The sequence below is a fragment of the Gallus gallus genome, chromosome 14, assembly GCF_016699485.2.
Source record: "Gallus gallus isolate bGalGal1 chromosome 14, bGalGal1.mat.broiler.GRCg7b, whole genome shotgun sequence".
Classification (NCBI taxonomy): Eukaryota; Metazoa; Chordata; class Aves; order Galliformes; family Phasianidae; genus Gallus; species Gallus gallus.
The window spans coordinates 2,931,094-2,944,369 of NC_052545.1; the positions used below are offsets into that span (position 1 = coordinate 2,931,094).

General features: G+C 46.5%; 1 protein-coding gene across 7 annotated transcripts in view; it reads right to left on the bottom strand.

Moving 5' to 3' along the window:
- The window catches only part of MAD1L1 (MAD1 mitotic arrest deficient like 1), a 320,017-nt gene that overhangs the window by 170,764 nt on the left and 135,977 nt on the right, over positions 1-13,276 (bottom strand). The gene's annotated exons all lie outside the window — the stretch shown is intronic.

The window sequence follows — 13,276 nt, forward strand, 5'->3', positions numbered from 1 at the left end:
AAACATTACATTCTTAGGGTTCAGCACAGCATAAGGTTAATTTTGCAAACAAACAACCAAGCAGCTCAAGACTGCTCTGGCCGCAGAGCTCAGTGGAAATGGAAAAAAAACCATTTTCTTGCTGTGCGGGGCATGGGATGATGTGACATTTCTTAAGGAACAGACACTCAAATAGGATGAAAGGGGTTTTAATGGAAGCCTGGGACCTGGCACAGGAAAATGAAACACACTCATTAAACACTGCGGGAGATGCCAGTCCCAACCAAACACGGAGCGCGTGTACAAGCAAGCAAGAAGGAAAAATGAAATTATCACCAAGTCGGATGCTGAAACATCAGGAAAATGTACATTTGCAGGCACCTGGGAAAGATTTTTTTCCCCACTAATATTTAATCAGGCAGAATTACACCAGCAGGTTGGAGCACGTGGCAAAGAATTAGAAAACCTCCTCCCAGAGATGTTATTTATGAGAGGTTAGCATAGACTGGGTCCAACACCCCAGGAATGACAGAGTATTTTTGATATAGAAAAAAATGAAAGGAACTTTTCTGTATTTTCATTAGCTTTATCTAAGTGAAGGTGTATATGGCCTTTAAATGGAAACCACAGCTCTAAATGAGATGCAGAGAAACATGAAGAGTTACATATGTGCCTCCTGTAGCTATTACTCGTCAGTTTGAGGTCATTTTTCCATTCAATCTCCTGCTGGACAGCACAGGGTTCTGTAACACCATGGGGTGATTTAGAGCGGAAGAGGGCAGGTGAGTCACTTTGAGATGCAGCTGCAAAGACTTTTGGACAGGAAAGAAATAATACAAACAGATGAGAGCGTAAGAAGGAAATATCCCATAATTTATTTGGTATATGTCTTGGAGAAAATAACCAAATACAAACCTGTCATGTTGTTATGCCAGTAGAGACCTACAGGCAAACCTGGACAGCAAGTCCAAAGCTGCAGCCTGATAACAGCAGATCAATACAATTTGGAGAAGCAATCAGATAGGAATTAAATCAGGGTAGGTTTTCTTCATTGCATTCATTTCTAGGCAGCTCATCTGAAAGGGAGCAAGCAGCTGAACTAGTGGGAATTCAGAGAACAGCAACCAAGCTCACTAGATTGCCAGAAGAAATTATTTATGAAGATTAAAAGATTCTTAACTGTATGGTTTGGCTACAGCTCTCACAGAAGAGCAAAAGGGACATATTTAATGCATTGTGAGCCATTACAATGTGATGGAGGGCTGGAAACGAAGAGGCTCCTCCAGCAGAGCTGCTCCTGGAGCACAAGGCGCAGCCCCACATCGCTGGGACCCCTGTGCTGCTCCCTCCTGGCTGTGCAACAGATGATCTGAATGCTTTATCACATCCAGTTTGTAAACATTAGCCCTACCCCAGACTTTTTATTAGCTTAAATCAAATATTGAACCTAGCTCAGCTGTTAGAGGACAGCTGCTTGCAAAGTGATTCACTGCCATATTCCTACTAGGCCACAAGAAAATACAACCTAATCACCAGCAGCATGACAGATGCACACATTTTTAATTATGAAGAAGAAATTAGGCTCTGAACTTCTCCCCACATCTCACTTAATCAGAGTGCTTTGGCAGAGCTGCCAGCAGTGCAGCACTGGGAGGCAGGAGCTGCAGAGGGCTCTGGCACGGCGCACAGTGTCATCACTTTGGATGTTTGCTGGGCAGCCTTGGAAGGACCTGAAAGAAATATTGCTATACTGCGTCTGATCATTTATATTTTCAGGAAGGAAGTGTTGGATTTCTTGCTTCCCTTCCATCTTCCCTGGCTGCAAGCAGACAGGTGTGAGTGGGGAGCTGCAGGTGGGTGGGGAGGGAGGTGGCACGGAGAGCCCCGCACTCCAGGAGCATCCCCTCCCCAGCAGGTGTGGGGCTGGTACCCACAGCAGTGCTGGAGCACTTTGCCAGCCCCAGCTCAGAGCTTTCAGCTTGAACACACCCACCTGGGTGCCTTGGGAACCTCTCGGTAGGGAAGACTTGTGATGATGCATTTTCACAATATGCACAGAAGTAATCTTAAAGCTCCGAGGAAACTCTTATTACTTAATACCCATGTTAAATTCCCACGGATCGCTGAGCTCAAGCATTAAGAAATCTGATAAGCAAACAGACGCTGAGTTTAAGAATCAGATATACAAATACACGTAAAGTCCAATTTGCCCACTGAAGGTGGCATAAACAGGTAAAGAAAATCAAATAAGTAGCACAAGCAGAAAAAAAAATCCTCTCAAGTATTCAGTCAATTACTTTAAGCCCACGGAAAAAAAGGGTTTGTCAACTCCAAACATTCATCTTACATGACAACACCGTCTAATCTACTGTCAGCACTACTGTCATCCTCATAGGAGAGCAGTGGGGAAGGACAGATAACCCGTGCTCCCGCCTTGCTGTGATACTGCACTGGGCTGCAAGGGGCAGGAGCAGTTTCCAAGGCGAGGAACTGATCTGGCTCCCAAGGAGACATTTCTGAATTGCTTAGCTTGCTTCCCTTCATCAATAATTAATCTCCTATACCTTCCCGCTGTAATTATTTCCATCGTATTTCATAGCTCAGATGCAAACGGGAAGGCAGTGCAACAGCAGGTGTGCAGGAGGGAGGCACGGGGTCGGGCCCAGAGCTCTCCCAGCTCCAGCAATGCAGGAGGAGCCCAGGCGGGGGGGCCGGGGGGGCTGGGAAGGAAACCCAAGCAATCTGGCCGTGACAGTGCAGCTGTTGGCCCCCTGCTTCGCCCCGGACTGAGCCGTGCGTGATGGGTGAGCAGCTCAAGGTGAGCCTCGCTGGTCGAAAAAATGAGCTGCTCAATCTCTAATGAGCAGCCACTCTCTCCACAACAATACCCTCCGCTCTGCAAGCAATTAGCAAATCGAAGCGCTCGCTTTGTGGACCTGCATTAATGCACTCCTCTGTGCTGTGTGTTAAATAGCTCGTGGGTTCGGCACAGCACAGCAGCAACAGCCAGAGACACAAAATTAAAGTTTGCTTCAAAAAGCTATGGAAGCAAAATTGTGCTGCATACGGGGAATAAATCAAAACAATCTTCATTGGGAGACATCATTTTAGCCTTATGCTTTCATCAGAAAACATGATTGCCTTTACAGTCTCACTAATACAACGCGGGTGCTTTGCAAGGGAGAAAAACAAGCAGCACTTTCACTTACTCAAATTAAACCCCATCATTTTTATTCTTTTCCATGAAGTGCCTGCGAATACACAGAGCTGCCTGTGCCTGGGCTGTGTGCTCACAGCCAGCAGCCCAAACCTCAGGGGGATGGGCACAGGGGGGGCTCAGCCTGGCAGAGCTGCTCCACAGCTGCAGGGCATCATTGCAGTGTGCCACAGCCCACGGTGCCCTTAGCAGTATTTTATATGCAACAGTTGTCTGCAAATTCAAGTCAAGTGTGATGACTGGCAAATTTAAGTATAGTGTTAATTAATAGCTATTTCAAATTAATTGACTTCGAAGATAAATTCTTGCCTCTCCTCCTCAACAAAGTTAGCATTCAAATTTACAAGGACATAGTTGCTTCCAGTCACAGAAACATGGAATCCTGGGCATTCCAACATGCCCCATCACCTTGTGCTGCCTGCCCTCCATTCATTAGATGGGTAATTTCTCAGTAATTTTTGTATCTAACCACTTACAAAAGAAGATGCACAATGCAGATGGCCTCAGTGTGCAGCTAAAGGGTGATGTGATCCAAACCATGTGATCCAAGCCAGCAAATCTCATCTGGTGGCCTCAGCTGGGGGAAAAAAGTGCATCCCCATCTCTTTCCTTTAGGTTCAGGGGATGCAAATAATATACTGTGCATCAAAGCTGTGGCTGAAGTGCAGAAGGAAACCGCAAATCATGGCTGCACTCCTGGGGCAATTTTGATAGGGAAAGCACTGATCATAACGCTCAGAATTCAATCATAAAGTTAGAAACATGGGGCTCTATGCACCACACTTGGGAATTACACGGAACAATGGAGGAACGTCATGAGAACGCTTAGAAGAGATGGCTGGAATCACCAGTTCTCTCTCACACTGAGATGAGATTCTGACTTGTGGTGAAAACCGGGAGAAAGCTTTGATTTGACAATAAATGCCACAGCCAGCTTACGTGTGGGGGAGGCAGACTGTGACAGACGTAACTCAGCCACTCGCAGTCAGACTTGGGTTTATTTCCATACTGTGATCCTGCTTATTAAAATACTGCGAGAGCTGAAATGAAATTTTCATTAGTGTTCATACTGAAATCCTACCCACGGGACCCAACTTTGTTTGCCTGTTTTCCCTTCCAAGCCATACGCCCATTTAGGTGAGGTCAGCCTTCAACCCATCGGTGCAGCACTACTGCGGACTGGGAGCAGTGCAGCATCGTCCTTGCATCTCCGTGCACTCCAAAATTACGTGGGTCGTTCCCAATTTGAAATGGTGTTCTGGCACTTGGAAGTAGAAATGCGGTGATCTTTCACAAAGTCGCATCACTTGAGATCACAGTCAGTGAGACAGGGGGGTATCGCACACTGCTAAGTAACTTCCTCGCTGCTTTACACATTCAAGATCCCCCACACCTCCAGGGATTCATACTCCTGGGCGCCTGGCAGTGAAGTGCAGCAGCCAGGGACTGAAGGTTGCTGCTCAGTGCACGGCGAGGAAGCAGCAAACAGCAGGAGCTGCTACCTGCGTGAGAAGCGGGTTCCCAGGGATGGATTGGATGTGCAGCAGTGAAATGCCGCCCCCCAGTGAGAGACAAAAAGCAGCTGGTGAACAAAACGAAGTGTGAATAAAGCGAAGGCTCCTGGGTGCGAAACAAAAAGCGACGCTGCAAATTGAAAAATTGCTGAAGTCATGGTTATAATTACTGAAATGCAGGGAAAACGTCTGCAAGACACGAGCTGCTGTCAAACGGGCTATCAAGATTTACTGGGCAAAGAGATAATAACCAAATCTTTATCTTGCTCTTAAGTCTCAAGGACAGACCAATCCCTCTTCCCATGCTCAGTTTTAGCAGTCAGTCACTTAGTAACGACAAGAATTCCTGACAGGAGCTTTATCGGAATGAAATGACACCGAATTCTCACTGGTTGTGCCGTAAGAAAGGGCTGCACACAAAGCTACTGCGGAACAACTCACACAAGGAAGATACAACTCCAAGCAAAAAAAAAATACCCACATTTTTATTCCTGGCAAGTCATTTGACCCAGCTCCAAATGAGCTGCAAAGTTCTGCAGCAAAGATCCAGCTTTCATTCTCCCTCTGCCTAACAATTCCTGGGAGGCCCCAAGCAAAGCAGTGAACTCCATGAAACTCCTTTCCTCCCGCCGATGCTCAAAGTGCCCTTAGTGGCACACAGCACACAGGATGGGCTGCACCACTCCAGCAGCACAAGGACTGAGCTGCTCACCAGGAGCAGAATGTGAGCACCTCCACATCCAGAGGTGGCCGTACCCTCATCTCCCTGATCCTCAACACAAAGGTGACCTTCACAACTGCAATAAACTGCACAGCTTGGAGACGCATTCTAAACTTCTTACTATCTGCTCCATCAGTACTGCTCATGCTGACTCCCATTGGTTAAGGACTCGGTACCAAGGCAAGCTGGGGAAGTGGCAAAAAGCAGAGCCTTCTGTTCAGGAAAGGATGAGTCTGTGGAGATCGGAGCATCCCAATCCAGGCAGAAACGTTTGTAAGAAAGCAGGCAGGTGCAGGGCATGGGAAAATAAGGGGCTCAGGTGTTTCCAGATCTTTCATGTGACAAGAAGTGTCAGATCTGCAAACATCTCAAAACATGAGAGACTCTTTGCTGGCTTCACTGTGAACTGCAGCAGAGGTTGAGGCAAAACCAGTACGAACAGCTGAGCAGCTCCTCTCCTCCTGGCCTTCCTCGATGTTTTCACCAACTGCCTTTGTAAGGCCGAGCACAGAGACCAGAAGATTAGCACAGCTCTGCTGGGAATAATACATTCTGGCGGTAGGTCTGCCTCCCTCCATCCTAATCAAACGGTGCTGCAGCCCTCGGGGAGAGAACACACTGCCAAACAAAAGCAGGAGTTTGCAGCTGCTCCCTCAGCAGCGCAGGGCAGTCCGACTGATGGAGCTCTGCCACAACAACTGCTTCCAGTAGGAGACTCCCAGACTCTGACGGACTCTCCAAAGGAGTCATTCCACACCACCAGAACACCCATCAGAGAAGCTGCTGCCACTAAGATTCTCTTTGTGGGCTCAAAACTATTCACACCCAAGAAAAACAGCTGAGTGTGCAACCCCAGCAGGGAGGCCCTTCTCTTTTGCCGCTCCCCCAACAACATTTTTAGGAACAGAATCCCCTGTTGCTGGATGCAGTGACAAAGGTGGTGTGAGAAGGGGATAACACTTGTTTGTATGTTTGCTTGGCACTTCTTGGCAGAATTCTAACTTCAGCAACTCTTTGTTACAACTGATAGAAGAACGAGCAAACATTAACACGCACGAAACCAAAAGAGAACCTCAGAAACCAAAAAGTGCTGTCCACACAACAGCCAACATCTCCCCCAAAACACGAACTCCTCCACCACCCATCCCGCACAGCACGCTTTTCCCAGTGCCACCTTCCCACATCCAGCTTCTCCCTCCCTCCGCCAGTCGCCTCCAGCAAGGTTTGATTGTCGGGGGAAAAGAAACGACATTCAGTTGATGAAGTGTGTGAATTAACCAACAAAAGTGTTCACTCTTATCCATTCATCAGAAAAAAAATGGTGGAATTACATCTCTACCTAAATAAGCCCTTCTAATTTCAGCCGATGAGTCAGCACTGCTGTATCTCATCACTAAGAATGATTCATTGTCAGTGCACTTCTCAAAGTCAAGAATAAGAGCATTCGCTCTGTCATCTCTAACTGCTCTGTATCATAGCACTCCGTTTCCGTACAGTACTGTGACAATGATTTATGCAATTGTATCACTTTTAATTTAAATGTATAAAGAGAGATTGTCAGACTATCAATGTAACACAGCATTCTCTTCCCTGTGTGCTGACAACTGAACACCTGGATGATCCTCTTGCTTCCAAGCAGAGATGTGTACACCCCAACAGCCTCGGGGTGCCAATGCTGCTGCAGACGCCTCGAATGGCCAACATAGTTTGAGAGAAGCATCAATACCTGGAGAGGAGCTGAAATAAGGTTTTCAGAGGAATTTGAAGCTGAGCAGAAATTCAGATATGAGTGGTATGGGTAGAAAGCCTCTGCCAAGAGTGGAAGCGATGGACTGGAAGAAGAGGGCTTTGAGCACGGATTAGACCCCAGCCTGAAGGTCTGCAACTGAGTTGTTCTCACACTTCTCCTACACCACGGCCTCTCTAGCTGTGACAAATCTTTTAACCACTAAAACAAGGCAAGGCAACATCTCCCCCTGACCCGAACACCCCTAGGCACCGAGGAGCAGCACCTGCCCCTAAGCTGCTCAAGGCTTTTTAGCAGCTGGTGATCTGTGGTGTCCCTTCCCAAAAGATGCCTTTTATGCCACGTGTGCCATATTCCCAACAACTTCTCCCTGCTGACCCACCCCACGTGCTGCCCACGGCTCCCTGACACACAGAGCACCCATCCCAGCGTGACCACCATGAGCCAGCTGGCAACCACCACCGGGGAAGCAAAGATCCACCCTCAGAACTTCCTTCTCCTGGGTTAGTTTTAATTTAGCTTGATGTCTTGTCCTGGCTCTCTGTACTGCCGCACAGGTTGTGCAAGCTCAAATGAAGGTCAGGGAAGGGTTTAAGCAAGCACTGCCCTTGAAAGAAAGGCTTGTGAAATTACAACCAGCGTATTTTTGGCATCCAGCAGAACAGTGGGTAAAGTGCCTAAATCTCAGAGGGTCTCCAACAAATTTGAAACACTCCTGGAAGTTGCTAGGAAACAACATTCACCCTCCAGACAGAATTGTGCAATGTTTGCTCTGACAGAGCAATGCTGGTGTTGCCCTTGCTTCCCCACCAGAATGTTTGTTTAGGACCTGTCTCCTCTGATACATATTTGCAGCTTCCAGTCTGAGTGTGTGGCTGGATTTTGCTTAATAAAGCAGACACTGCAATTTAAAGACAGCTATTATAATTAGCAGAAGCTTGCTGCTTGATTCCCCTTCCAGACAGGGTTTTCCAAATGTCAGGGTGAGCTCCACACAGCCGATGGGCTCCGACGGCTGCTCCGAGTGCAACTGACTCAGGGAGGCACCGAGTGAGGGGGAGATGAGGGAATGAATGGGATAATCCTCTGCTTTTGTCCTGCACCTTGATTTTCATGCATTGTCTGTATGATGGGAGAAAGGTGAGTTTATTGGAGAGATTCTCCTTTTCAAAGCAGAAAGTTCATTGCACTTGGAGGCCAAGCAGGAGTTTCCCTTGGGATTTCATACCCGCCCTGTGGTCAGACCCCAGAAGAAGCTGCCTCTTCCTGCTTGTCCTGCTGGGATCCCACAACACAGAAATAAAGAGGGTTGTGGGGAGTTAAATAACAAATACATGTAAAAAAGAAAGGACAAAGCTAGCACTGGTACTGGCTGCTAAAACAAAGAAAGAAAAATCCAAGTCTCCATTCCCAACACATATCTACCCACAGCAGACTGCTTCTACCCCTGCAGAAGAACATCGGTGCTTACATTCCCAGGCAGTGCGTACACCAATGGCTCCTTGCAGACAGGCTTCACTTCAAAAGCCCTGGCAACACTCCACACCTCAGCACGTCTCGTGGAGCCAGCAGAAGCCCAGCTGTGTTTATTAGTGTAGGTTTCATGCACCATCTCACCTGCCATGTATTTGTGTCTCACCCACAGCCCCACCTCACTGCTTGGGATGCGCCGGTACAAACTTCCTACACCTCTCTGTGAGGTGCCGAAGATGATCTGTGCAAACACTGTGCAACAATAGGAGAAAGCAAAGCCCAAGGACCCCGCGTCCTCTGCAAGGCCACAAAGGCAGTCACAATTTGCAATTATAATATTATACCTCATCATTTTTGTACTATGAGCTGAACGGGGCTTAGAAGCACAATTTGCCTAAAGTCGTGTGAGCACTGGGGAGAAAAAGCACGGGTACCAGTACTACTAACAGACAGTCCTTCCATTAAAAAGGTGAAAAAAATCTTCCAAGATAAAAAACTAGATGCCAAAAACATGTGTAAAATACATCCTTACCACCCTCAGATAACATCAAGCATCCCTGCAGAACACGGTCATGCTCCTCTGACTCCCTTAAAGAGGAGCAAAACCTTTCCACTCTCATTTGAGAATATATTCTAAGTAAACAAATCCCAAAGGAATTTAAGCACAGTGTAAAAGCTGCAGCAAAAAAACATTAAAAAAAAAAGCAAATGAACTAAAAGGATCCTCTCTTGGCACACTACTGAGAAAAGGATTCACCACACTTCTAATTAACTGCCACTGTGGCTCGAGTGAATGACTTATAAATAGGCAGCCAATTCAAAGCAAACATTTGAAAGCCACAGCAAGTTTTGGGGTTGTTTTCTTGTTATTGCTTAATTATTTGTTAGTAAGGTGGAGGCCAACAACACAGGACAAACGTGGTGAAGGAAGGGGGAATGAAAAGAAATGATGTTCAAGTGTATGAAGTGCACAAACACGTTTGTGACTGCAGTTTTCCCTACGTGCCCTCAATCCTAAGAGGGCTTTTATGTTATCATTAAATCCTTATGTGAAAACTCAAGCTCCTCTGGGCCATCTTGGACCAACTTCGAGTCTTTTCTGCATAACGGAACCGATGTACTATGAAGTGCACTCATTAAAGTACAGCCCTGGAAGTGCTCGTGCAGCTGGTCTGTGGTGAGGGTCATCCGAAACAGGAGTGGAGTCAAGGCCACCAAGGCTAAGTTACCAATCACATCAGAAGTGACACTACTCATGGCAGCGAAAAGCAAAGCTAGAGCAATGCAAGCCACTGCCAGAGAGAATCTGGTTTCTGAAAAGCATTTGCAGGAAGACTCCTCATAAACTGATGACTGCTCCTCAGAACAACTGGAACTTCTATTCCCTGGCTCTCGCTGCCACCTGTCTCCTACCCCCTCCTCTCTCCCCCAGCTTGTCTGACTGCCCACGACATCCCTAGGCTGCAGCTTTCCAGCATCCAACAAAGCAGCCAATTTAATTATCCTTTTAAAATGCTCCTCTTAATCCTGTGCTCCTTCTTGCAGAGCCTGAAGGGGACTCTCACCGAACCCAAGGGCTCTTTTCCAGGCAGCCTGGTGGGCACGCGGTGCTTTGTGCCTCCTGCACAGCCTGTCCTGCAGGGATCTTTACTATCTCCCATTTCTTAAAAAAAAAGGGTTTGAAAAAGGTACTAAGGGGTAAAAAATAATGGCAATAACAAGAACAGAAAGAGCAAACAAACCATCCTTGCACAGCACAGGTGTGATGTATATTCTATGCTTGCCAAGCATCAGTTTAATTTACGTTGCAGAAGCTTGCACTTTCCCTTCACAATAACTGTCTTGCAGGATTAACCAGTCTGAGACTGAAGTCCCTTGTTTATCTGTAAAATAGACAGAGCAAAAGGAACAGAAATGCCTATTTCCTCGTGTTGCCTCATCAATGTTTCTCAGTTTTGCTCTGAAAGCATTAACCCCACAGGGAGCCCTGCAATTTCATCCTAAACACGGTCCATTCAGTGCTCAGCCCTTCTGCTGAGCCTGCCAACAAAGATGCCAGACGGGATATTGTTGAGATGCAATTGTTTATCTTCTCTGAGCGAAGCAAACAGCAACTCATTTCAGGAAAGCAATCCAGCAACTCACAATCACTTCTCACTCCAGCAGATGCTGATGGACAAGGCAAAAGGAGACGGTCCCATTAGAAACCCTCGAGTTTCCTCACACCTGAATCTCTGTCCAGCAAAGCCATGCTACAGAAGCATTGAAGACCTCCATTTGGCAAGGCAAGGAGTCAGAACAGATGCCAAGATCATCTCAGGGATCAGCTCCCACCACAAAGCACGTGTTCAATGGTGGCTGGGCATTAGGCAGGGAGTGTCAGTGCACAGCTAATGCTGCAGGCAACATTAAATCAAGCAGTGGCACCAGGGCAAGGCAACAGATCTGTAAACCATTTGTGGTAGAAGCAGCCACATTTGTGCCATGCAGCAGCTCCACAGTGCTCATGAAGACGTGAGTGCGACCTCTCCACTCTCACTTCCCCTCTGCTGTTCAGAAACAAGAGCTTTATCCAAAGAGCAAGCGGAATGCAACAGAAACCAGTATCAGCAACAATTACAGTAACATCATCTGTAAAGTGTTAATGGGCTGTAGAAATCAGCTACAGCGAATTTGTCTTTTGTCTGGCCTAAATAAAAAGGTGCTCATTATCTTGAGAGGAAATGCCACTTATGAGCGATAAGGTCATGCTGCACCGTGCAGATAAATGTCAGTTCTCTGTATAGCTCTGAGCCTCATCTACTGCATTCAGAAACGTACATAAACAACAAAGCAACAAAATGCCTTTAGAATTAGCCTGGGATGCTATGTTATTTTAAGAGTATAGAGCAAATCACCTGCATTTCCTTAGACACGCTTTCCTGAACAAGCACTAGGAACATCTACGTACATACACCTATGGCTACACTGTGCTCTGTTGGTCACGAAATAAACCAAAGCCTGGTGCTTTCAAGCAAGCTTCTATCAAGTATAGTGGAAGAGCTGAAGACCAGTGGCATTTTGTATGCAATAAATATCCACAGGAATTACATACACCTGCATCTGAGGTCCATACAGACCCCAGCAGCCTGTGCCCAGCTGGATGAGCAACGCTCCTTCAAGGAAATCCCACATACAACAACAACAGCTTCCCTCTTTGCAAGAGTTCTGCGTGCTGCCACGTAGCAGCTGAGGAACAATTAAACACACTCAGACGATCTCTGAGTAAACAGAAGAAACAAACCAAGCAGCAATTAGTGGAAATGGCAGCAGCAGAGCCTTGGAACCTCCAGGCGTGCATGGTGAAGGCCTTTGGGTTTTGGAGCATCTGTCAGTAAGCCCAGTCCCAGCTCTGCATGGCACAGCACGGGCTTTGTGAAACAGGCAGAGCTCGTGGGCTCTCAAGAGATGCTTCCATGAGTTAAAACTGATACAGACGTTGATCACTTCTTTGCATAAATGAATAATGTACGGTGACAGCCTCTACACAAATAAACCTCAACAAAAACCTCTCCTTACCCAATATACTCTACCTAAAATAACCTCTACAAAGTTATTAATCTTTTCCCCACTCATAGCTACTGAAGCCATCACTGTTCTTTCACACACCAATAATACAGTGTAACACATCTTTCAAGCTTCTTGTTGCCATCCTTTAAAACTTACAAATATTTAGGATTACCAACTCATCCAAGAAAGCTGGGCTTCCAAGGGAAAAAAAGGAGCTCTTTGCACAGCCTCCCAAAAGGGAGCGGTGCTGCAAAAACTCATGTTTGTAAGGCTGACATTTGGAACACAAGCAAGAAAACGTAGAACAGATAGAAATCAATGCTTTAGAACACACATTGGTTCAGCTTTTAATGTGGGTTTGAAAAGAACTGAAATACGAAAGCATCACTACAGCCATTATTGCCATTTAACCAAACTGAGAATATAAAGCAGTGCAGCGTGCCCAATCGATGTGTGTGCATTTCATACCGGTATCACCAGCACCACAGGGCACGAAGAATGCAATGCTGCTTTCCCCAGAACTTCCAGTTTGTCCTGCTGCAAAGCTTTTAGCAGAACCAAAGCATGCTTGACATCAGCACCGACTAAAACAAACAGACAAATTGCAAAGCCTCTGAAAATAGAGAATTGCTCCTTACAGTTTGCTTGGACTACCTCTAAACAGAGGGAATCTGTATCAACAGCTCCATTGTTATTCACAGCTTGGTGAACATCACCATCAGCTGGTTTTTTTTCACTTCTGTTCCCAGACTTTTCCAAGGCCTAGCTGGCTAGTCGCAGTCACGGAAATTGGAAGGGAAAAAAGTGAAGACCAGCACTCCAGCCACCTTCTTCCAGATGCTGCAATGGTGCCATACTCCGATTCATGACTTCAGTATGGAACCAAACAGGAGAAGAAGAAAAGCTGCAGTGCATGGACAAACCAGTCAGCAGGGAGAGTCAGGGAGATGTGGGAGCAACTACAGTGTGTAACCTGGAGAAAGGTGAATAATTATGTATCTTCTGGAAGAAAACAATTGCAGTCGTCCTTCGCATTTAGGCACCATTCAGCTAACTGTGCTGAGCCAGGCTCTGAG